General features: G+C 38.4%; 1 protein-coding gene across 14 annotated transcripts in view; it reads left to right on the top strand.

Moving 5' to 3' along the window:
- BBX (BBX high mobility group box domain containing) overlaps positions 1-26623 on the top strand; it is a 263913-nt gene that overhangs the window by 2058 nt on the left and 235232 nt on the right. For 13 of the 14 annotated variants that reach the window (XM_087861645.1, XM_045785275.2, XM_045785277.2 and 10 more), the window contains exon 2: positions 1260-1331. The gene's annotated coding sequence lies outside the window, so the exon portion shown is untranslated. Of the gene's footprint in view, positions 1-373; positions 397-1259; positions 1332-26623 lie in introns of those variants that run through there. The other variant, XM_045785269.2, reaches the window with a different exon arrangement.

Raw genomic sequence — 26623 nt, 5'->3', positions numbered from 1 at the left:
CGCGCGCCCCCTCTCCTGCGCGCCGCCGCCACCTCTGCTCGCGCGACTTTTGTAGCCAGCCCGCGGCGAGGGGGCGCGGGGGTCCCCAGCACGGACGTCCCCGCGCGGCCACCCCGCGCCGGGCCCCACGCGCGCCGCGCGGTCCAGGCTCAGAATGGCAGCGCCGGGCCGGGCGGCGGTGCCTCCCCGGGGGGCAGCGGAGGCAGCGGCGGTGGCGGCGGGATCTTCGCCGGGGCCCGCGGGAGGAGGAGGAGAGGGAGGAGGAGGAGGAGGAGGAGGAGGAGGGGAAGGAGGAGGAAGAGGAGGAGAGGGAGGCGTTTTCTGCCCAGACCGCCGCCAGTTCGAGCGGGCACGGGGACGGGGACACCCCACTCGTTGCTCCTCCGTTATGGAAAGGTGTTTAGCAGACTTTTACGCCCGGAGTGTGGGATTTGTACTTCATTTTTCTCTCCCCCCTCTTCCCCAAAGCAAGATGGACTCTATTCCCTTTCTCTTTCTCCCTGTGCCTCTGCCTCTGTCTTGTCAGCCTTTAAGATCGACATTTTGTACTAAGATGCAAACTTGATGGTGACCAGCAACAAAGGCGGGGTGGGATCCCTCGCTCCCTCCTCCTCTCGGTTTCCTAGCTCCCCCCACCCCGACCTCGGAGACCTGGTGGCCCTGCACTTGCCGCCGTGGGCTCTGGCGAATGTGTTTCCCGGCTCGGTTCCGATCTCCAATCTGGGGATTGTGACTGGGGCCGGGCGTTTGGGCGACGGCTGTGGCCGCCCCAGGTCTGCAAGGCTGAGGGCTGCGCTACCTGGACCCGCTGCCGTCGCCGTTCTACCTCCGGCCGGATCCTGGGCACCGTGGAGGCTTGGGCTGCCTATCGATTGCTATGATTTGGTTTCTGGTGTATTTGACCTGGGGGCGGCGATCACTTGGTGCAAGTTGATGAATGATCGCGGTGTGGGTTTTGGGTTTGCAGAAAAGGATCAACTTTCAGCTTTGTACATATGGGGAGTAGGGAGTGAGGGTGCTGGAGACACCCTGGAATGCCAGCTGGGCTACTCAGCCTCTGCTCTCTGAATACAGGGAGCTTCTTTGCTTTTATTGCTTCACAGTTTTCGCGTAGGGGTGGGAGGTAGAGCGAGGGGAGGGGTTGGTGGGGAGCTGGATTCCTGGGTTTTGGGGACCTACCTTCATAGGTGTTGCAGGAGTTGGGACTCTATTGTATAAAGCTCTACCCTACTGATGTACCTTTATTTGATACTTTATAGGTCACTATCATATGACAAAGGCTTTGCCGCAGTTCATCTTCCTCCCTGTGTACTTTCCATTTGCTTTCCTGGGTAAGTATGCAAACTCTTCCTACAGGGAAGCTGGATGGCTATTAGTAATGGCCTAAGGGTCCTTACTGTTCACATAAGAAGATGGCTTATTGGGGTTACAACACCCCGGAAATCTTGTCTTACTGAGTTTCCCACAGAAGTCAATTTATGATTCTTATTAGTATTTAGAATTCAGTTGCTATTATTATTATTTTAAGGTAGTTTAAATGTTTATTTCACATTTATCTGCCAAGTGTCATTTGAAAAGTTATTTCAAATAGTCATTTTAATTGATAATGAAATTTTACAGAGTTGAAGGCCTAAGAAATTTAATACTGGCTAATACTGTAGAAAGATTATAGCCTGTGAGTGGAGAGAATTATTAAAAACCCAAGGAAGCATTGTGCAGAATGCCTCTCTAATTATAGTGACTGACATTTGCTTACTCTTTCCTAGGTGCTCTGTCTTGGGTAACTTGTGCTGTTTGTGACAGTTATTTTTGTGGTGGGGAGCAGTGGACTAGACAGTGTGTAGTAAATCTAGTATTTAGTGGACCAGCTTGATATAAAAGGCAAATGACTATTTCCAAGTTAATCATAATTTCCTTCAAATTTATGTATTTGAAGAAATTAGGTATATTTTAAGAGCTGGCATATGCAATAAACAGCGACTGTGAAATCCCTTAAGTGCCTTTGTCACATGTATGCCCCCAAATGGAAAAATTGGTGAAATAACATGTGGGACAGCAAGTGCCTGGAAAGTTAGTTTTTGAGAAGTAACGGTCTAGGTGAGAGTTGATAGAACTTTTGAAAGCAGCAGGGTGAGCCCAAACTGCAAAAAACCAGCTTGCAATTTGCCCCCCTCCATTGTAAGGAACACCTTAGATATTCCAAGTTGCTGATAAATTAAGAAAACTACTTGTACTAAATGTGTAAATCAGTTGTGGTACTCGAGAATATTACCGTAGTGAAGATGGAGTTTGTATTTTGTGAATGAAAACAGACTTGAACTCAGTTTCCCATAAAAGAAAAAGGAAAGAGATCTTACCTGTTTTGTTGCTGACTTGCTGGGATATTATATATGTTACTAAAAGGTTGTCTTAGTATTGAGAGGAATTGAGGACCAGGCCTTTCTGGTAGTTTCCATATAGTAGCAAAACATACTTGGACATTGCTGAGAACCTTACTTAGGTGATTTTAAGTTCTGTGTCCAACATCTTTCATGGAATGTAAATATCACATTATTTTAGATAGTTAAGAGAACCTCTTAATATGTCAAATACGTAACAGTCTGATTGGAACAGTCAGAATGAGAGGGTTCTGTAAGATGAATTTAGTGTACGACAAAATACGTGGATTTCGGTGTCTTTGATATTTTTTTAAAGCTTGTTTGCAAGAGAAGTTTTTCATTTTTGAACATATGGCAAGAGTATTCAAAATGCATTCCTGATTTACTAAAGAACAGCACATTTATACATGTGAGGCACATTATTTTGTTCACTAGAGCAAACTTTTAATGTTAGTTCTTTCCCCATGGAAATATATTTGACCAATTCACAATTTAAAATGGGAATCAGTAATTTCCAGAATAAAAGCAATCTGATGAGCTCTTGCATTTCTTTGAGATATCAAACAACTGGTTCATTAAAACAATATTTTCAAGAACAGTCTTGGTCTTTGAAGTCAGAGTAGTTTTTGTAGTGTACAACTTGTAGTAGTGATCTAAAAGAAGTCACCCTGACAATGAATTACCAGTTATTTGCATCTAAAACATATTTATTTGATTTGAAGCTTAATTATCAAAATAAGAATTTAGATAGAGGTTTTGCTTCTATATTGCCAAGAGTTTCCAAACTTCCCATTTTATTATTCTGCATATCTCTATTAAGTTCTGAAACCGAAGTCTTAATTTGCATTTCACATTTAATGCTAGCTGTTGAAAAGAGGAGGTTCGTGTATGTTGTTTCTTACTTAGTGCTACATTTTTTGGAGGTACTGTGGCCAGTTTAGAAAGAATCTTCCGCTAGAGACTTCGATATTTACAAAAATTTGCAATTTTGACACCTTCCTTTTTTTTTTTTTTTTTAATTCATCTTGATCTTTGTATCTAACTTAAAAAAGTCCTGGGTTTAGGAGTTTGTGAGGTAGCTCTGGCTTAAACATACACTTAGCTTTGCTCTACAACTTGAAAAGTGTAGGCCACCTTTGACCTTATAGATCTGATCTTTATACTTAATCCATTGAAACAGAGATTTGTTTAGACCTTGAATTGAGAACACAGCTTTGAGTGGAAGTTAGGATGAACACGTAGTCATGGTTTGCTTATGCTGTAAGTAACTGTGTAATTGGTAAGGCCTTTTGTATGTAAAAATAAAGAAGGAACAGTCTCATAATGTGGCACAATTCATGAAAATGTGACTTAGCAACTAAAGTATAAAGTGATATTTTTCAGTAATATGACAAACATAATTTCTGATTTATTATCAGGCAAAATATTAAAACTATACGTTTTCCCACATTTCATAGAGCACAGGTAAAGAAAGGGCCATATTTTTAACTGTATCTTACCAGGAATATCAACTACTTTTATATTAGAAATCTTTAATAGAAGTAATAAAGACTTCACAGTTCAACCGTACCAAAAAAAAAAAAAGCCTTTTTGAAAATAGCCTGGCTATTTATGCTCTCCTAAAGGAAATCCTTGAAATTATTAGTGTCTTATGAAAGTGCAGAAATGTTTAAAATTGTGATATATAAATGTTCTAAGTTACTAAATTTAGGCAATTAATTGTGGCATATTGCGTCACCACCAGTGTGGGATACCTGTGTTTTAAGACTTAATCTTAAGCAGTGCTTTAAGAAAGAGACACTTTTCTTGAACTTATAGTTTGAAGTCCACCTCATTTTTTAACATTTCACCACTGAGGGCACCTTTTAAAATAGGTCTGAGTGGTATCTTCTTTATATTTTTAGTCAACTTCCTTCCTCTCACTATGAAATGAAAACAAACCTGAATTATAAAAACATTGTAATTTCACTGCTTGGTTTTTATCACATGCCCCAGGTAAATTGGATACAGGTGGTCCTCAGGCTATACTTACTGCTCCCAAGGTAGTAAGGACTAAGGCTAAAGATTGAATGAGGTCTTCCAGCTAGAAGATTCTGTGACTGTAATTCAGTCAGGGTTCGTACTACCTCAAGGGCAGTCATCACAGACTGTGTCGAATTATAGAGATTTCTATATATTAAGTTATACCTGAGGAAAGCACTTTTTGAGTTCTCTCAACATTCATGTATGTTCATTTCATCCCTTAGAAGGCAATTACAGATTCTTGAAATGCCAAGACATCATTTTAAAACTGTAAAGATACATGCAGAAAATCCTCATGTATTAATGGGGATTGTTTTCGTTTTTTTTTTTTTCTTTCAAAGAAAAAGATGAGATGAGAACTGGAATAAGTTCCAGTTACACAATGGAAATGCAAAAGCAGACAAGCCAATAATGAATTCTATCTAAAAGTAGATATAAATACAGAGAAGATGAAAGACTAAGGGAATGAAAGACTTAAAGGTTTGAATATAGACCGTGAAGCATTGACATACCTACCAAAATATAAACTTAATAAGTTATGTGAGTCAGATCAAGGATCTGGATAGTGAAATAACTACAGCTCGTGAGGAGGTTGTATAAAGTACAAAGTAAAAAATAAGAATGAGTTGGATTTCCTGAAATCTTAGAAAAATAAATACTGTAAAGTATTGATTGAGTAATTAAACCAATAGTTAAACATGGTGCTCAGGTGAAGAGATCAGGGGATAAAACAGAAGTTCCTGGAATGGAATAACTGAGATCCGAAAATGGACATTGAATGTTGGTTTTTTTGTAAGGGGAATAATTACATAAAACATCGATAACTGATTTCAAAGGAGAAATAAGAATGAGGATAAAAATTGTTTAAAGCAGCTGTATTAAATGTTTTTGACTGAAATGTATGATAAGAAATGCCTTTTATATCCCAATCCATATATAAAAACTGAAACAAAAGTTTTGCTAAAACAGTACTAAGAGTAATGCCCTCTGGTATTTTCTGTTCCTGTCTGATCTTTATAAATCTAATGTGTTTCAAACTGTCTTATTAAGAAAACAGTGTTATTCGCTAAATTGGTCTTAGGACTTATAGTTTGAAACACCAACATGGAGGACTTGTTAGAAATGGAGACCCCCGGGGGTGCCAGGCCGGCTCAGTAGGTGCAGCGTGCGATTCTTGATCTCAGGGTTGTAGGTTGGAGCCCCACGTTGGGTGTTGCGATTGCTTAAAAATAAAATCCTAAAAAAAAAAGGAAAGTGGAGGTCTCCAGGTCCCATGTCCAGATAAGCTGATTCAGTGTGACTGAGGTGGGGCCCAGGAATCTGCGTTTTAAATAGCGCTTCAGTAGTTCTGAAGTAGATGCCAGGTACTCTGACACACTTTGAGAAACTCTGGTGTAGGGGACAGATGGCTGAATAGTGAATAGGAGTCTTGCGCTGAATGTGGGGTTCAAGTTCTTGGACAAGGTCTCTTCCAGCTTCAACATTCTGTGGCTGTATTTTAGTCAGCATGTTGGCAATACCTCAGTATGACAAGAGCCCTTGTCACCCTCTGTTGAGAGTAGCAGGTGTAGTACAAGGAACAGAGGCTTTGAAGCTGAAGATCCCTGGATTCCACTGCTGTTGCCCCTCTGGCTTATTGACTGAGGGACTTTAAGCATGTCACTTCAAAATAAACTTCCTTCGTTATGTGCAAAAAGGCGTATTAATATTTACCATGCAACAGAATGAGAACTACACAAGAGAGTGATGTCTGTAATGACCCTTATCCACAGTCAGCACTCCATATGTATGTTCTTATAGTTCTGTCTTACCTCATCCCAAGTCCCGCTATGTTTGAAGTTTTTCGAAGCTGTGCCTTTTAATTTTTTTTAAACATCTCTTTTTTTTTTTTAAAGTGAACTCTACCCCCATCGTGGGGCTCGAACTCAAGACCCCAAGATCAAGAGTTGCATGCTCTGCCAGTCTGTGCCTTTTATTTTTTGTTTCCTCTAAAGTACAGCTAGCCCTTGAAGAACACAGGGATTGGGGTGCCAACTCCACCCACCCATGCAATCGAAAATCTGCATAGAAATTCTGACTCCCTAAGAACTTAACTACTAATAATCTACTGTTGACTGGAAGTCTTACTGATAATATGAATAGTCACATATTTTGTGTGCTATATGTATTATAAACTATATTACAATAAAGTAAGCTAGAGAAAAGAAAATGTTATTGGGGAAATACATTTTAGTGTAGTACTGTAAATATCCATGTGTAAGGGGACTGGCACAGTCCCATGTTGTTCAGGGGCCGACTATAATTCTCAACCCTGCTATCCTGAAACACTGGATTTTTAACTGGATATGAGGTGTTAGGTAAGCACTTTATTACAACGAAGGAAATAGAACAACCAGCATAAGAGATAAAAGGATAAAAGTGACAAATAACTGAGGGATGTCATAGTTAAGTATGGTGCCCCTTTGGATTTGGGGAATGATTTCGTACTTTAAAAAGCACAGGACAGAAGAATAGCTGTTTTCATATTTCAAAGTGGTTAGTTGTTGGCACTGGGCATTCTCTCCCGTGACTTTGGTCCATCTTGGAATGTCTTAGAGCATCAGTTCTCAAATTTTCTTCTGCTAAGACACATGCGACTGATGTTTACGCAGAGGGCGTTATAATTTCCCTGGTTATAGACACAGATAAATTATGGGGTGGGATTATAGGTAGTTCACAGTGTGATAAAGCCACTTCTTTCCCTATCAAGAAAATGTATCAGAATATAAGTGAGAGTGATTCTATCGTAATGAAAATTTTGAATACACCCATATACAAACGTGTAAAATTCTTTATAAACTGTGGTACTTTGTTCGTAACTAATTATTTGGGCATTCCTCACAACCAATTAAAACTTACCCTTGTATCAAGGCATGAAGATTGAGAAGCGTTACATCCGGAGTGCGTAACAAATTACATTGCACAGAATAAATAGCCACTTAAATAAAAAAGAGGGGCAAGCTAAGGAGAAGATGAATGGGAAGTACAGCAAATCCCTGAAATCTCAAACAATGTGAAAATCAAAAGCTAGGGAAAATGCAACATGTGGTCAAATGCAAAGGAAGTACAAAAGACTATCAGGGTTCTCAGACATTCCTATCTTACTCGAATACTCATTGCCTCTAACGTAGACATTTATTTTTAAGTAGTCTCAACATTTATTTAATTTATTTGAATGAATTAAAATTAGGTAACTTGTGTTTCCTAATTTTTTTCTTTTTTAAAAGATTTTATGTATTAGAGAGCATGTGCTCATGCAATCTAGCGCGCAGGAGCTGGGGGGAGGGTAAGAGGGAGAGGGAGAAGCAGACTTCCTGCTGAGCAGGAAGCCAGACCTAGGTCTGGACGTGGGGCTCTCCCAGGACCCTGAGATCATGACCTGAGCTGAAGGCAGGCGCTTAACCGACTGAGCCACTCAGGCGCCCTGGGTTTCCTAATTTTTAAGGTTATATTTGCCAGGAGCATCTTTTTTTACTCAGCTAAATTTTAATTTACCTTACTTTTTCGTCTCTAATAAATTAATAAGCTCTATATATTTTGAAAATGTCTTTATACTTTGATGTGTAGTGATATTGGATATACATTCCTAACCCTTTATCTAAAAAAATCTCTGAAAAACTAAGTTTTTTTTTTTTCCTCCTAAAGTCTGGCATCAAAGCTTATTTAGTGGCAGAACCTGACCCAAACTGTCATGGGCTTGTTTAAAGTAGTTTTAAAGCCCACTTAGAAAGAATATTCACATATTTTGCTGTAGAGATAGTAATATATTTGGCTATGAGGTGCTATCCTAGATCTAGCGAGGAATGTTACGTAATAGATGCTGTGTGCTCCATCTGACCTTTAAGACTCACAAAAATCTGAAGCATACCTGGACCTAAGGGTTTCAGATAAGGAACTGTGATCCTGTTGTATTAACTTTCTTAGTCCACACAGTGAAATTGTCTGGTATTCCTGCCCATTTAACTCAGTGAGTATCCTTTTGCTGATTTTGATCACTGATCATCTGAATATGTTGAGTTCATTGCAAGCTGGTGAATCATGGAAGATACCCTAACAAGATATCTTAACATTATATATTAACTCGGTCAAACTGTCCTTTGAAGCCCTGTGGCTCCAGTTACAAGGATGGAAGGCATCAGAGGTTAATAAAGTCAGGTAAGCAAAATGGTAGCTAGCATCTGTACCTCCTAAGTTGAGCAGGGAAGGTTCCTAGGTAAGGAAGGATTAAACACGCATACACACACCCCACCCCACCCCACCCCACCTCACCCCACCCCTGTTACTTGAACCTCCTATGCCATTTTGACATTTTTATTCCTTTTTTGTTTTTGTTGTAGTTGTTAGTTATTTTTATTTTTATTTTTTAAAGATTTTATTTATTTGAGAGAGGGAGTGAGAGAGAGAGTGCATGAGCCAGGTGAGGGCAGAGGGAGAGGGAGGAGCAGACTCCCCACTGAGCAGGAAGCCTTCCCAGGACCCCCTCATCTTGATCTGAGCTAAAGGCAGATGCTTAACTGACTGAGCCACCCAGGCACCCTGGTGGTTAGTTTATTAAACAAACATATACATTGAAATCTGTATTTGAAACTTCTACCATGTTGGATGTTTCTCATATAATGGTGAACAAAATTTAGCATACTTTCATTATGGTTTACTATTAGGAGAGTTTCATGAAGGGCTTACATTTTCTTTATTATATTGACATTTGCACATTTCTTTCTATCAGAAAAGTAAAAACGAAAGTGTTTTCTGCGAATTTAGTTTAAGGTGAGAATGTTTTTGGGTTTTATTGTTTCATAGAGGTTGTAGATACCTTTATTTTCAATGATTATGAAATGCTCTTTTTTTTTTTTTTTTAAGTAATCTTTATGCCCAACATGGGGCTTGAATTCACAACCCCAAGATCAAGAGTCACATGCTCTACCAGATGAGCCAGCCAGGAGCCATATTTTTAATTTCCTATAAAACCATTATAGAACAATGTAAAGTGTGATGTGAGGACAAGTACATATGACACACTAGCTATAGCTGGTCTGTTGTCATGGTAAGACTTAAATTAGTCTTCATTTGGTATAGACTGAAATAGTTAATGGCTAAAGAAAGTTTTTCTTCTTTAATTACTTACTGATACAACTATATACTTTGGTGTAGGAAAGCCACAGATTGAGTAATTCAGAGGGAGTCTTATTAACAATGCTGATTCTTTTAATCTTAAAAAATGCTGAGTTGTTTTTCAGCTGTTGGTGCACCTCTCAAAACTCAGCCAAGTTTAGAGTTCTCATTGACTGCAAAGGGAATGTGGGAGAGCATGGAACAAAATGAGAAATTACTTCTCTACATCTAGCTGTCAAAGTCCGATTATCTTTTGAGTTACTGAAGTTATATATATTTTTCTTTCTGGTCCCCTCTCCCTTCTTTTTCCTACCTTTCTTCTCTCCTCTCCCTTCTCTTCCTTTCTCCCATCCAAGTACTAACCAAGCCCAACCCTGCTTAGCTTTCGAGATAGTGGACTCTTCTCTCCCTTTTTTCTGTCCTCCCTGAGGTCTGTTTGTCTATTTTTTTCTCTCAGCTTTTTATTGTATTCACTCATTTGCGATCTGTGATATAGCCTACAAATATTTGAGAATCAGTATGGAATTGAATTTTTTCTTTTTTGCCATTATTTGATTTTAAAGTTTTATAATTTTGAGTTATTTTCGTAATTATCACTAGCCATGTAATACAGTTAACATACGAGTTTGAGACTTACACAGTTCCCTCCATGTAAGTGTCAGTTAGGGAGGGAGTACGAGGAGCCTTTCACAAGGCTGTGTGAGGCAGAGTAAACTCCTTCTCCAGTCAGTTTTGTGTTTTAGGGTGGTAGGATGACCGCACAGGTTCGTTTATATATAAGGGAAAGTTGAAAGCAGATTTTAGAAGCGTTTCCCACATACTGTTTTACTTTGGGTGGAAGGGGAAAGATAATTTTGGGCTGAGGGCATCCTTAGGAAGCGTAAGTGCGATTTTTACTACTTTCTTTTTCACAACAACTTTCTGTTGAGAGGTAACTCTGTTTTAGTGACGAAAGACTTAAGTGTCAGGTTAAGTCACTTGTCTGAGGTCACACAGGTAGCAAGAGACTGTGCCAGGCTCAGGAGGCCTGTCTGTGGTGCCCCAGTCTCCTGGGCTTTTTCTGTTATTTACCTGCCTTTAGGGCCACATTCCAAGGGGTTAGAACTGAAAAGTGTGGGGCAGCTTTCAGCCAAGAATTCCTCCCAATTTTTCTTTCTCCCGAAAGAGAAATCTTCATTTTGAAGTGGTAGGGTTGGAACACTACTTTCTATCAATCTTAAGGGAGGTAGACGAGAAAGTCTCTGAACTGGGGCCTGTTGTCGATTCTCATCAGCAAGGTTACAGTCAAAGACTAAACCAGCCCCAAACTTAGGTTATAAATTGACATTTAGTAAACTTTCTTTCTAGTTGGTGTATCTGCTATAGAAATGTCTAATAACAACAGTTTTTGTTTTTACTGTTTATTAATTCCTTTGGTGCATCAGTAGAAATCCTTCGTTCTTTCATGAGGAGTTAAGTTTTTTTTCTTTCTTTTTTTTTTTTTTTTTAAGATTTTATTTATTTGAGAGAGAGAGTATGAAAGAGCGCACAAGCAGGTGGAGGGGCAGAGGGAGATGCAGACTCCCTGCTGAGTGGGGAGCCCAGTAAGGGGCTTCATCCCAGGACGCTGGGATCGTGACCTGAGCCGAAGGCAGATACTTAACCTACTGAGCCACCCAGAAGCCCCAAAGAGTTGAGTTTTTCAGGCTGAATATTCTATGATGTTTTTATTCTGTTTTTTTTTTAAAGCAACTTTATAGACAATATATACCTGTATGTAGATACTTTCTTACTTTTTTTTGTTTTTGAAGTATAGTTGACATATGTTGTAATAGTTTCAGATGTACAACATAGTGATTCGACAATTCTATGCATTACTCAGTGCTCATCACAGTAAGTGTAGTCACCATATGTCACTGTACAATGTTATTACAGTATTATTGACTGTATTTCCTATGCTGTACTTTTCATCTTGATGACTTACTTATCTTATAACTGCAGGTTTTTACCTGTTATCTCCTTTACCTATTTAACCCCTTTTCCCATTCCCCTCTCATCTGGCAACCGCCAGGTTGTTCTCTGTATTTAAGAGTCTGATTTTTCATTTGTTCTTTTGTTTTTTAAATTCCACATGTAAGTAAAATCATATGTTATTTCTCTTTCTCTGACTTATTTCACTTAGCATAATACCTTTTAGGTTCATTTGTATTGCTACAAATGACAAGAGCTCATTCTTTTTCACGGCCAGTATTCGGTGGTGGTGGTGGTGGTGGTGGTGTGTGTGACATCTTCTTTATTCCATCATCTAACAGGACGCTTGGGTTGCTTCCCTGTCTTGACTATTGTAAATAATGCTTCGGTAAACTTAGGGGTGCATATATCTTTGAAGTAGTGTTTTCATTTTCTTTAGGTAAATACCCAATAGTGGAATTACTGGATCATATGGTATTTCTATTTTTAATTTTTTTGAGGAACCTTTATACTGTTTTCTACAGTGGCTGCACCCATTTACATGCCCACCAACAGTATATGAGGGTTCCTTCTGATACTTCTTAATACTTAATTGGTGAATATATTTTACTAAAGGAATTTACCAGTATAACATGGATAGGGTTATAAAACAGTTTTCTGACAATTGCTTTGAAAATAAGTTCAATATGAGTAGAAAAATTAAGCAGATTCATGGACTTCAATTCAGAGTATCTGATGATCAAACATGAATTAGATACAGGATTAGTCAAAAGTTATCATTTCTTGAAGTGACTTATGGGTAGTTTTGATTTATTTTTACCTAAGAAAGTTAGTTCTACTGTGATTAAGAGATTTTATAAATTACACATTTGTATACAAGTAGCAAATCATTTAGGAAATACAAAGTGACTTGTTGCTTTTTTTTATACTAAGAACCCTATTCATCTGAAATTAAATTCTTTCATCTTTGCAAATTCAGCAAAACCAGAGCCTAATTCACATATAAAAGATACAGAGTTTGTCATTCTTTTTTTTTTTTTTTTTTTTTTAAGATTTTATTTATTTGACAGATAGAGACAGCCAGCGAGAGAGGGAACACACGCAGGGGGAGTGGGAGAGGAAGAAGCAGGCTCATAGCGGAGGAGCCTGATGTGGGGTTCAATCCCAGAACACCGGGATCATGCCCTGAGCCGAAGGCAGAAGCTTAACCGCTGTGCCACCCAGGCGCCCCTCTTTGTTGTTTTTTAATGGCTTTTCTTTTTCCCTGATCCATGAAACTTATTTTGTCAAGGTAATTTTTGTGGATGATAATCTTTTTTTTTTAATAAAGATTTTATTTATTTATTTGAGAGAGAGACAGATAGTGACAGAGATAGTGAAAGAGAGAACAAGCGGGGAGGAGAAGGAGAAGCAGGCTCCCACTGAGATGTGGGCCTTGGTCCCAGGACCCTGAGATCATGACCTGAGCCAAAGGCAGATGCTTAACTGACTGAGCCACCCAGGCACCCCTGTGGATGATAGTTTTACTAAGAATGTTCTCTTGAATTGTTTTAGCGGAATGATACTTTATCAAAGGGGTTGGGCTTCCATTTCTTGTTTTTCACCCCCCTTTCCCCCATCAGCTACTTCTATACTGTTCTCATTCAGGTAGGTTTGTTTTATGGCATTTGACACCTTTCTTTCTACTTGCTTTCCTAAGTCATGTTCAAAGAACATTTTACATATTAAGTAATTTGGTTAAGTGTTGGTGAGATTCAGGTATCCAAACCGAATATCAGTTTAATTCAGTGTTCATGGATCAAGTGCCTGTGGGTGTGTTGATGCTGACTTAAACTTTGAGGATATAAAGATGAATGTAGAATAGCCCGTGTCCTTAAAGCAGATGTGGTCTACTGGCTGGAAAAGTCCAGTAGATCTAAATCTCTATCATACAAGTTTTTCTGTGCTAATCGTTTAACAGCTATGGCATACAGTAGTACTGGAGTAAGTAACCTGAAAAGCTGGCGAATTCCAACACAGGAGCTGGATGTTGAAATATAGGGGGAGTTTCTTGCTGTTACAGTGTTTCTCCTAATTGTCTTTGAGCTTGTGAAACTAATTGGGTCCAAGCACTAGAGTGGATTTTAAAAATCAGGCTTCTAGGCCTCATTTGGCTTTTATTTAAATATTAGTGCATCATTTTGTCTTTTGGTCTGTTTTTAAAGGGCCAAGACTTTTTTTTTTGTTAAAGCTTTCAATTTATATTAGAAAGTTAAGTTTCAGTCGAGTGTTTTGGACTTCCTTTTAATTTATTTTTCCTTTTTTATTTATTACTATTAACGTCACAGTCTACGATGACAACACTTTTGAAGTAAAAGGAAATGGTTGAGGATGCCACATATACCAAATCATGTTAAAAGCACCTTAAATGGAGTAAGTTTGAACTAGACATCCAAACTAGGAGTCCAAACACATACCAAAAAAATTAGTGTGAACTACTATAGCTAAGACTTACTTTACTAGTTAGCAGTATATTAATAAGATCCGTAGCCCAGGTATTAAACACAAAATGAGACTCTAAAGAGATAAAAATGTGCTTCTCTATCCATGAGACATTACAGATTAAAAATGATGCCCAGTTTTTCTGTCAAGCAGTTTTCAGATTTTCCATTGTGTTTTCAGCCTGTGTTTACAACTGCAGTTTCTCTCATGGTTTAGTAAAGCCATGACCTGGAGGGTACCTGTGCGTTTGGCTTTTTTAAATGCTTAGTGATCTGGGTCTGGTCTTTGGACTTGATCAAACCTTCAGTATCACTTCTTAATCATGACTTTTGTGTTTATTACACCTCAGAATCATATGCATTTTCACCCATCTTTATTTGTGGCTCTCTTTTGACTGGTCATTTTAGGGTATCAACCCAGTTTAGATGAAAACTTTGTTTCTGAAATATTCTTTTTTTTTTTTTTAAGATTTTATTTATTTATTTGACAGAGACAGCCAGCCAGCGAGAGAGAGAACACATGCAGGGGGAGTGGGAGAGGAAGAAGCAGGCCTAGTGGAGGAGCCTGATGTGGGGCTCGATCCCAGAACGCTGGGATCACGCCCTGACCCGAAGGCAGATGCTTAACGACTGCGCCACCCAGGCACCCCTGTTTCTGAAATATTCTGCACAGTGTTCCAGATGCCACCCCTGGCTGCTTTAATAACAAAATGCCTTCATAAGCCAAATCATAAAGAAGAAGCTGATATGGGAAAATATTTCTTCATAGGTTCACAACATTGATAATGACCCTAAGGTTTACATTAAAGCAGCAAAGGGGAACAGAGACACACAGAATAGTAACTTGTGAGTCTTTCTTTCTATCTTCGGGCTGTTTGGCATCACGGAAGTACAACTGTTTGGATCTCGTTATTTACCAGTCCTTGTAATAATGAACTTCTTTGTGAGTTTTGCTATATGGATATGCATTCTCATCTCATTTGGTGTTGTATCTTAGTATAGTTGACCCTTGAACAACATGGGCTTTCGTGGCCCTGATGCCTGTGCAGACAAAAATCCAAGTATAACTTCTGACTCCCTCAAAACTTAACCTACTAATAGCTTATTATTGACCAGAAGCCTTACTGATAACAGTCAATTAATACATCTTGTGTATGTTTTATATACCGTATTCTTACAATGAAGTAAGCTAGAGAAAAGAAAATGTTAAAAAAATCATAAGGAAGAGAAAATACATTTATGGTCCTGTCCTGTAAAAAAACCCATGTGTAAATCGACCCGTGCAGGTCAAACCTCTGTTCAGGGGTCAGCTGTAGTCCAGAGAACATGTTCAGATTCGATGTCAGCCCAGGGTTTTGTTTTATTTAATAATTTTTCTCGTATAATCTCTGCATGAATCATGCAAATCCATATCTTATAGTTTGAAACGTTCTAAGGAATAGGATCACAGGTGGGGACAGAGTTGCCTTTACGAGGACCTATCTCACATTCGGTGATGAGTTTACTGCATTAGAAATTGTGATCATGAATCAGTTCTTGGGAAGTGAATTCCCTTTTCTTTAAATTTTTAAAATGTGACCATAGATGTCATTCTTGACATCTATTTCAAATACAACCAGATGGCCTTGAAGTCTAATATATAGGCCTTAAAAATTTGGATAACTGGACCTTTGTTAAAGATATTTTCCTTGAGCAGTTTTTCAAAACTATGTATTTTTATTGATAAATTGTCTTCTCAGAATGCTTCGTGTGTATTTCTAATTGATCTTCAATTAGCAGTGGCTACTGATTTTACAGATTGAACAGGTTTTACTATTCCCAGGTCCCTCTGTTAAGTAATCAATGATCTGTGAGGTCCACATGAGGGTGCTTAAAGGAGTACAGTACTAACCATTTTATGAAGAAAAGCAATCTTTGGTAAAGCAAATAATCGTTCTCTACCTTATCTGTTTGGTAATTCTGGGTTCCATATATTGAATTGTCATTACTTTATGCAACATGTATTGATTACCCATAATATGTAGGAATTCTGGGGTTTGCAGAATAAAACGATAATGGCTCTGGCCTCAGGCTGTAGTATAATAATGACATACATATACCAAATGTGGAATGGCAAGTAAGGGTGTTACACTATGCATGGCGCACAGGGATGGGGAGTGTAGGGCAATATGAGATGAGCAGGGAAGGGAAATTGGGATGGACCTGAACTTTGGTTGTATGGCTTTATGTTTAGTCATCTTTGCAAAAATGTTTATTTGAATCTATCAGAGAGAAAATCAATCTAGTGGACAGCCCAGGCTAATCCTGGGCCAAACAGTTGACTCCAAATGTGTCATTAGGCAAGCCAGTAGCCTGTGGACTTTAAAAATGTTATTCCCCTCAGTAAAAGAATTTGAGCATGTATTCTTGATATGTGTACATACATCTATAAATTACATATCTACTGGGCTATTCATACATTACATATTTTAAAAATATAAATAGCTTAGAAAAAAAAGACAAACTGAACATAAAAATTGTAATATTTTCCCACTCCAGTGGACTTCATCTTGCTCATCTTTTGGAGTTCAAGAACCCCACTTTGGAGACTCTGGGTTAAAATTGGGCAGTGTCACTCCAAATTTAGGTTATGTTCTGAGAGATCAGGGTCTTCTTGATGTTGCTCCCTTCTGTATCCTCAATTCCTAGACCATGCTAGAGCTCAATAAATACTGTTGAATGATTGGGCAGAATTAGGCTGGTTGGTGGGGATGAGGACAGTCAAGCTCAGCATGAGGGATTTGGTAAAAATAGAGACAGTTTCTGTTCTTTGCTGTATCCTGTGCCTGTAAAAGTGCTTGCCACATAGTAGGGACTAAATAAACAATTAGTTGGCTGAATACAGGTGTGGACAGTGTGTGGCTCAGCATGACGACCTGGCAAAGGCTCTAGATCCATTGGCATGAAAAGGTTAAGTTCCAGGAGGTGTCCCTCAGAGCAGGACAGAGTATGGAGATGGACTAAGCTATAGGTCGGCAGAACGATACAGCCCATGAGGGGGTCACAGTGTTAATAAGAACGACTCTGAGGAATGGCCTTGGTGACCTCGGATGTTAAAGCAAAAACTATGACCTTCGTAAGGATTAACGTCTGGATTTTACTCGTATTTGTACCCGTGGCACCTAGGTCACAGTATGGTAAGTGATGAATCTTTGAATTGCTCTGTTTTATACCATCTATGTGCTGGGTATGGAAGGCTCTGCACCGACAGGAATGGGTCAGCTTCAAGCTCAGAGGCCAGTAAATGATTCCTGCCCTGATTGAAGCAAAGGCAGGGATTCTGGGATTACCTTTTACCCAGATAGGTTTTTAAGCCTTGGCAGTGTTGGCTGCACAGAGGTGTGCTCTAGTGACCACAGCTACCAGATCACATTTAGTTGTTTAGTTAAAGGTCATTTTTAACATGTTATTGACATGTTATCAATGAAGAAAATGGAGTTTATGATCGAATTATTTCTTTTATGTTCTCATTGTATTCCTTTTTCCCTCATCGCTGAAGCTGGGATATGTCATGGGTCACCCCGGTGTATACTATTCTGATTAGTACTGAATTCATTTACAAATAAATAAAACAAGGTAGTTTGCATTTTCTCTCTTCTTCTTCTTTTTTTAAAGATTTTATTTATTTATTTGAGAGAAGGAGAGAGAGCAAGAGAGAGAGCAGGAGCAGGGGGAGTGTCAGGCAGAGGGAGAAGCCGGCTCCCTCCTGAGCAAGGAGCCCAATGCTGAACTTGATCCCAGGACCCTGGGATCATGACCTGAGCTGAAGGCAGATGCTTAACCGACTGAGCCACCCAGGTGACCCGCATTTTCTCTCTTTATTTCATTTTTATTTATTTATTTTTGCGTTTTCTCTCTTCTTTTTGGAATTTTATTATTTAGACTTTCTTTTTAAAAGGTGGTGGAATTCCAGTTTTGTGGTCATAAAATAAACCTGTCATGCATTTTATTTAGCATTGTCTGAGGGGGGAGAGCAAACATTTCCTCTTTGAGAAGAAGCTGTGGCATTAACTCTTTCCTTTAGAAGCTGGCCAGCTGAAGGCGGCATCCTTCTTTGGCTCTGCCACACCAGTCAAGGCAGGTACTCCGTGGTCCTTCTAGAGTTTAATCTCATTTGGGACATGTTTACTTAAAGCAGTTTTACATCTGCACAATTAATAAATTACTGTGCTCTGATTTCCACTTCTGATGTCTTTCAGTAAACATAGGAAGTTCCCCTTTGCCCTTACAAAAACAGTTTAGTCGCCCCAGCTTCCTAGAGCTGAATAAAAGTTTCTTCAGAGAGCTCTCCTGCATTTGTAGCAGGGTCTCCAAATAAAGACTTCAACAGTTAAAAATTTTTTGTTCTCATCCTCTTCCTCATTAAGTCATCAAATCTTTATTGCAAGGCCGTTACCCTTAAAGACACAGTAACCGTAAAACATGTTTCACCCTTGTTATTGCATTCTAGAGTTTACACTGATTTCACTGACATCTTATCTGCTCTTTATAACTATGCCGGGAGTATAGTAAATAGGGTATTCTTATTCCCATTTTGCAGATGAGGAAACATCCTGGGTCAAGTGTTTCGACCCAGGACACTCAGTTTGCAGTGGCTCCTCTGAGAACAGAACCCAGTATTCGTTCGGACACTCCTCCAGAGACCTGCCTAGTGTGCAGAGCAGAATTTATTTTCTTTGAACTAAGATTTTTTTTTTCTTTTACATATTTTCAACCTGATAAGTTACTGTAGCTCAATGGAACAGCAGTGGCATAGACAATATGGTTGTTTAATTAGTGAAATGGACCTTAAATTTCTGGTGTACTTAAATCTGTGTATTTAAATAAGTGTTCTCAGTTCACGTGGAATGTCCATTTGACATAACTTTTTTACAGCTTACAATGGGAAATTAAATGTGTAGGGACCACACACTGACAAAGAATTTGCTTTGAAGTGTATATTAGGATTCTTAAGTGAGATTTGTATTATGTATGGGGTCATTTTTTTTTCCTGCGAGACTTATTTCTGAAATTATAATGAAAATTAATTGGAAAATATGAATTGATATCTAGATATCTGAGCTACACCTGTTTCTGGAACACATTCATATTCTAATTTGATATCAACTGGTGTTTTCAAAAAAGTGAAGGTAAGTGCTGAGGGTTTTTTCTTTTTCACTTTAAAAGGCATTTAAATTTGGCACTCTAGAAAAAGAATGTTTCACAGGCCAGTTAGAGAATTCAATACAGCACCGCTGCCAACTATAAAAGAGAAGATCTTTCTATTCAAAAATTACTACAGGATCAATTATTCAATTAATATTTTACGTAGGAGAAAAGTTTTATTTGTTAGGTCTTATCTCAAAGTTCCCCAAGAGTAAAGAGGCCTGCTAATTACTTTACAATGGGAGAACGATAAAAGATGATTGCATTGGAGTTCCAGAACATTTTTATTTAAAAGATTTAAGGTCTGACACAAAAGCAGTTTATTTAGAATATTTATTTCTATAGGTTCCCTTGACTTCCATTTAATTTTATAATTTGTATCTGAATATTTATACTAACTTTGGCACTCGGTGTAGCGTTAATGGCTAAAGAAGAGGTTTGTTAAAGAATTGCATTTTGAAGAAAAGCCAGAACGTGTGTTTATTGAAGGCATACAAAGAGGGGAAGGGGTTAGAAACTGTGAACTTTCTTTTCTATAGTTTGGCTTTTCGTTTAAAATGGAGTATGAAAATAAAAGTCATGGGGATAATTAGGTGGAATTCCTCCCCACCCTCGGTTGTTAAGCAGTTGAATGAAGTGGTCCTTTTCTACCTCGAAACAGCCTCTGAGGAAAGAATTATCATCTCCATTTTAGATGAGGGAATTGAGTCTCAGAGGCTAGGCAGCGTGCCCAAGGTCATTCTTCCGGTAAGTGGTGGAGCTGGCATTCCATTCCAGCTCCTTCTGTCTAAGGAGGCCACGCTCCTACTCATTCCCGTCCACGGCCGCACTGCCTCTTAGGCTGCCCACAGGGACATTTGTACCACTGGATAGTGCCCTGTACCTGTCCTGACTCCTACTGAATTGTAGCACTGAGGTTCTGGCTCAGGATAAAAGTACCTTTTTTCTATTTGTGTTCCTACATTGTCACACAGATTGCCATAAAGAGAGTTGCTTGTAAAAAAAATGTTTCTTAGTCATTCTAAGCATATGGTAAACATCTACAGTTTAAAAAGTTAGTGTTCTTAAATAGTGTCCTAAAAGATGAAATACCTGTAATTTTTAAAAAATAAACTTTGTGCCACCACTTAGAAAAGAAAATAGTTTTGAAATCCATGTAGCTTATATCCAAAGGGAATAATAGAATTTTAGCTCCAAAAGGGATATTGTAAATGATCTTAGACTAGCCTAATCCATCATTGTAAATTTAAAGGAAGTGAGGCACAGATAAAAGTCTAGGACCCAGGCCATGTGAGTGGCAGAGCTGGAACCAAAACGTAAGACTTCTGGTTTGGTGTTTTGCTATACAGAAGTCTGTTTAGCATCAAAACGAGGTAGAAAATATGTTTAATCAATTGATGGCATCACTTTCACACCAGGAATATGTAACTTTTCTTTGTTGTTTATACCTGGTAAAAATCAAAGAACTAAAATGTTATTTATGGTTAGCATAAAGCTATATGCAATGCATTATACATATTAACTTGGAAATAATTTTATTATCTTGCTAGTTGACTTCTAATTTATTTAGTAGTATAATGTAATTTTGTTAGCTAACAGATAGTAAACTGCAACATGGCTGTGGTGTAGCTCCCCATGTCCTGAAAACAGAGGAAGAATTTGCAAAACAATAACACATTGTTAAATGGCATGCCAGTTTATCAAATGCCATACGTTTATTACAATGTGGTCTTAGGAAAAACCATCCCAGCCTTAATAGCAGCTCATCCTGATCTTAAGCAAAAGGACCTTTAAAGTTATTCTAGGGCTGTTCGATTTTGTTCTATCAGGGAAGTATAAGCTGCTCATAGTTGTTGATTGGGAGAAAGAAGTTTGTAAAACGGTAACAGATTTAGTTGTGAGTGATTGAGCTGATTTGTGTACTGGGACGCCTCATGGTGGCCTTATTAAGAAACTGCTGTAGTGAAAACATAGTGACCACATACCTTGTAACCAACTGAATCCACTCAAATGTATGGGGACTAAACGTTGGTGAGTTAGGACCCTAGATGATATTTTCAAGGTTGGTATTTTTACGTTTCATTTGGGAGAAATGAACCTTGGTGCTGCAGTTCAGGGAGAAGCCTGGTCTGCCTTATCAGAGCTCTGCTTCTGGGAGTTCACCTTGGGGAGTAGCCAGACTCTCACTCTGACCTTCCAGAAACTAAGAGTCAGGTAGTCCCCAGAAGCTGCTAGACTCTTTTGCTTCTTTGTGTTAGAAAGTTAGAAAAAAGACACCCTTTTCTTGAGATACTTTAGTTCCCAGTGTTGGAAAATTGTCACGATACATTGATTTTCTTAGGAGAAGACACTTTACTGTCTTCTGGCAAGGAATTGCCCTAATAAATACATAGATCTGTGTTCTCTGATGTAAGTGGCGCCCCCTAGGGTTGTACAGAGCACAATCTGCCCAGCTATACACGGAGACCCTGCAGGCAGTTATATCCGAGGAGATCATGTCGTCAGACATCAGGTACTAAGTCATCACATCACACCTAGAAATCTGTAAATACAGTTCTTGAGTATAAATTCCTATTTTTGAAACCATTTTCTTAAAAAATCATAAACATATAGAAATAAAATTAAAAGACTAGATAATGGAGACATTTCTTTACTTCTGCAGTGCACTGACAGAAGGCTCTGTATTACACATTCCTTGGCCCATCCAATTTAATACATTTTCAAAGTTCGTCTGTCTTTTAGAGTTCTGATTAAAGAGAAGAAAATTTTCTGACCTTTATAAAGGAGCTTTCCTTTATTAGATAGGTGCAGTAATAGAATGCAGAATGACTTTATGCATCCACCTCTTTTATCCATCATTAAAAGTTAATTGTCACATCTTGTAAGTGCAACTTGATGGGATTTTTAACGTACCAAAAATTGGCAACCTGTGATGAAGAAAGTATGCTCTGTGAGGACTTGAGTTGAGAACGAAAGGAAAAACGAACCTTTTATAAATCTTAAGTGGCAGCTAAATGGAAATGAAAGCTTTTAATTTTTTTTTCTTTTCTTTTCTTTCTTTCTTTTTTTTTTTTTTTGAGAATGGCGAGAGCAGATTAGTACCTTATGTTTAGTTGGAAGAAGGTTTCAGAATGTAGCCTGACTTAAGGATGGTGGTTTGGGTGACGAGGGATTGTGCAGGTTTGGTCTCTTACACATTTGGAAGGATAATAATGCATTCACTATCTTTGTGCTGGTCCTTGGAATTATTGTCTTAAGAGGAGCAATAATTACCTTTCTCATTCTTATTTAAGGAGTGGCAGTTGGTGAGATATTCCGCAGGAAATCCATTACCCTACTTGTAGTCAGGTGCTTCCCTGGCTGAGTTTGAGTCTTGCCCAGTAGGTAGTGATGATGCATTAAGTAGTTAAAACCATGGTTGTGCTGGGCCTTTCATTCAGCTCAGTGACAAGACTGTAAAATACCTGAGAGGCCAAACAAAGATTTTGAAATGGTGCTCTCTTACCAATCCTCACAGTTTGGGAGAAAAAGGGCAGGAAAGTGTCGCTGGTTTGTTAAGAAGGAGAGTGCTTATTTACAGTAGCTTAAAGGTATTAATTATTTCTAGTAGGAATATTTCATTTGAAACCTCAAGGTAATCCTTAACCTTTTACTTTTATTTGGGTCCTGCTGGGCAGTGACCAGGTTTCCCACACTGTAATACCTCACCTGTCCAGGGCTTTCCTGCTGGATTCCTGGCAGATTGATTCAATAATAAGTTTGTTTGGATCAGCACCTTTTTCCATGCCCCTGAAACTCGGTTCTATTTAAGACCTGAGAGCTACTGACCATCCATAAATTGATTCTTCAATTCTTTAGACTTTGCTGAGATGACACTTGTTCTCTAGTCATTCCTGCCCATAAATTAACAGTTTCTAAATTTTAATTATACTATTGTCATAATTTTAGGAAATGTTAGTGTGAATAACAATGACTTTTAAAGCTTTTTGTCAGAACACTGGTTATTTGCTTACTTTATTGACTAAATAAAACCCATATTTCTTAGATTTCATGAAACACTGGGCCGTGTTAAATACAGCATTACCAAGTAGCTTTATTTTATCTCACATGAGACTGATAATTTTGGCAAGAAACTCATATCCTGTCTTGGGTTTTTTTTTTTTTTAACCTTTTTAGGTTATGAAAGGATTGGAACTTTTGGAGTTAAGTAACAACATATATTACCTTCATAAAAATCCATAGTAATCATGTTAATACAAGGAACATTTTTTTTGTTAAATATGCCTTATTAATTTAAAATGTATAAATTAGGGGCCCCTGGGTGGCTCAGTCAGTTAAGCGTCTGCCTTCAGCTCAGGTCATGATCCCAGGGTCCTGGGATCGAGTTCCGCATTGGGCTCCTTGCTCAGCTGGGAGCCTGCTTCTCACTCTCCTTCTGCCTGCTGCTCTCCCTGTTTGTGCTCTCTCCCTGTCTCTCTCTAATCAATCAACCAATAAAATAAAATAAAATAAAATGTATAAATTAGATTTGATCACGATACTTGCAAACTGGTTGTCCTGCCCAGCCTTCCATTCAGCATAAGTGCAAAACTATCTATATTTCATTACAAATGTGATACAGTTATAGAAACTGAAAGTAACGGATGGTTCCTTTATATCCCCCCAACTCCTGCTATATTTTCAGAAGGAAAAGTAATAATACTGATTTGCTGAGTAACTTCTTACCCAGATAGTTTCTATGTTAGTCTATTAATGTAACTGTTCTCCTGCTTCATTTATTCTGACTTGTGGGTAATGAGTATTTTAGGTAAATGTCATAATGTTCAAGATAGTTTGAGGGATTAATCAATACTTCTTTCCTTGCTTTGAAAATGGGTAAATGTTACTTAAGTAACAGTTATCTGAACAGTTGTTTTTTTGTTTTTTTGTTTTTTTTTTTTTAAAGATTTTATTTATTTATTCGACAGAGATAGAGACAGCCAGCGAGAGAGGGAACACAAGCAGGGGGAGTGGGAGAGGAAGAAGCAGGCTCATAGCAGAAGAGCCTGATGTGGGGCTCGATCCCAGATCGCTGGGATCACGCCCTGAGCCGAAGGCAGACGCTTAACCGCTGTGCCACCCAGGCGCCCCTGAACAGTTTTATATTATGAGATAGCACCTGATAAGTATTTGTTCTGACAACATGAAGTAAAACTCAAACGTTCTTTCAAATTTTTTGTTAAGACTTATACTTTTAAATCTTAGCTATAGTTAGGACCATGGCATAAATTATAGTTATCCTGTAGAACTTTAAGAAAAGTTTGAAAGAATTTGCTGATGGTTCTAAAACATCTTTAGTAAATTAATGGAATTGGGAATCATTCACTAGATACCTGTTCAGTAAATGAAATGGTTGAACTTTGTCTTAAGTTCGTGTGGTTCTGATTGTGCCTTACATGCCGTGATAGTACCTACTTCAGTACCTATCGAGTGAAGAAGCATTCGGGAGTTACTTAATGGATGAATGAAATGGAAGACAGAATTTAGTGTTTTGCAGGCTCTTCTGACATAGAATTTTAAGATCTCATCAGATTTTTCCCAGATTCTCATGAAACCTCTCCCAGTTGGTGTTGTTTTTGTTTTATATTTGTCCTACCCTTCAAGAAATGAGTAAAATATGACATTAAATACGTGTATTTACTACCTGTTGTATGTCAGGGACTCTTCTGTGCACTTTCAAATATCTCACTTTAGTTAAAGATGGCAACAAATCTTGTTGGTAGATAATAACTCATCCAACCTCCCCCTACTTCTTTTTTTCCTTTCTTTTCTCTCACAGATTTTGGAACTGAGGCTCTAAGAGGGTGAGTAACTTAGCTAGGAACATACACACGGCACCGGTATCTAAGTCCAAAGCCTGTTTCCTTTCATATGTCCTCACTGATGCAGGGAATCTTATACCTGGACTCTTAATTTCTGATTTCTAATACAGTCTCTCCCCCCCCCCCCCCCCAATTTGTTGGGCTCTCTTTTGTGATTTAAAGCTGAGTTCTGGGCCTAACTGCACTCTTAGAAACCTAATTAAGTTGGTCTTTTAATATCGACATGAGAGGCAGCCTGGTGTAAAAGTATTATCGTGTCAGACAAGCCCCATTTGAATGTCATGTATGCCAGCTCTTAGCTTTGTGACTTTGGGCCTGGCTGTTAGCCTCTTGGAACTCTGATTTCCTCATCTTTAAACAAGAAAAATAATAGTTAATTTTTAAAGTCATTTTGACAATCAAAAACTTTATCCTATGTAAAGCAATCAGGTGCTTAGCCACATAGACTTAGCAGCTATAAATTTATACTCCTTTGTAAAAAAGGCACTTCTGGTTCTGTTAGGTGTATTCAGTGTATCTGTGTTTATGTCTGTGTTCATTTCTCTATTTGTAAGCCTAACATATAATGTTATATTTATGCTTATTTATATATGAAAAAAACACAACAGGTTCAGAAAACAAGTGGTTTTTCTCAGGGATTGGGGGGAAATCCTGATAATAGGCAGTAGTATACATTTAAAGATAATAAAAGAATCATAGCATTTAGTTAAGAAATATTTATTGAGCTCCTACTATGGGCTAAGCTGTGTTCTAGTCTCTGGGACTATACTACTAGTAATAAGATGCTTAAAAGACGCTGCCCAGATGGGAGCATCTAGTGGGCAAAAAAAGACAGTAAGTAAAATAAGTAAACTGTATGTTCGATGGCAATAGGTAGAAGGAAAAATAAGGCAGAGGAGACAGAGTGGGTGTTGTAGTTTTAAACAGGGTGGTTTGTGATGAGGGAGGGGTCATGCCCTGTCAAGAATTGTACTAGTCCTGGAGGGGCTGATACAGAGATGGAGAGTGTGGTGCTGACCTGAGGAATGCCCTGTTCTCTTCCACCCCCAGGGGTCGTCTAATGGCTCTCTTGGAGACGTTCCTTTTCAGCATGAAAGGTGGTACAGAAGTTTGTACCTGGTGGCAGGCTTTTGGGGAATCTGCTGTTATTCTTGGAAGAGGCTGCCTGGTACTCTGGATGGCTTCCTCTGTGGTTGGCAGAATTAGGGGCAAACTGTGTGCACGCCTTGCAGCTCAAGTACTCACTCATACTTCTTTTAAGATCTCTCTTTGAAATTCCCTGATAGTAGTCTTCCGGACTGAGAAGAAGAGTGTGTTAAGCAAGTGTATCATTCTTAATTGCCTTATTTATATATATATATATATATATATATATATATATATATATATATATATATATATATATATATATATATATATATTTTTTTTTACTACTTAATGGAGGGGTACATTTAAATTTTAAAATAATCTAGGGAGAGTCAAGACAGGGAAGAGTAGTGTTGAGCTAATACTTTCATTTTAGAAACTCTTAAGAGAATAAATACTCCTCCCTCACCCCACAGTCTTTTATAGATCTGTTCTTTCAACATATATTTAT

This window comes from Ursus americanus, chromosome 4, assembly GCF_024610735.1.
Source record: "Ursus americanus isolate L20-20 chromosome 4, mUrsAme1.1.p, whole genome shotgun sequence".
NCBI classification, from domain to species: Eukaryota; Metazoa; Chordata; class Mammalia; order Carnivora; family Ursidae; genus Ursus; species Ursus americanus.
The sequence above is the reverse complement of the archived record's forward strand: the minus strand, read 5'-3'. Positions and strand labels throughout refer to the sequence as shown.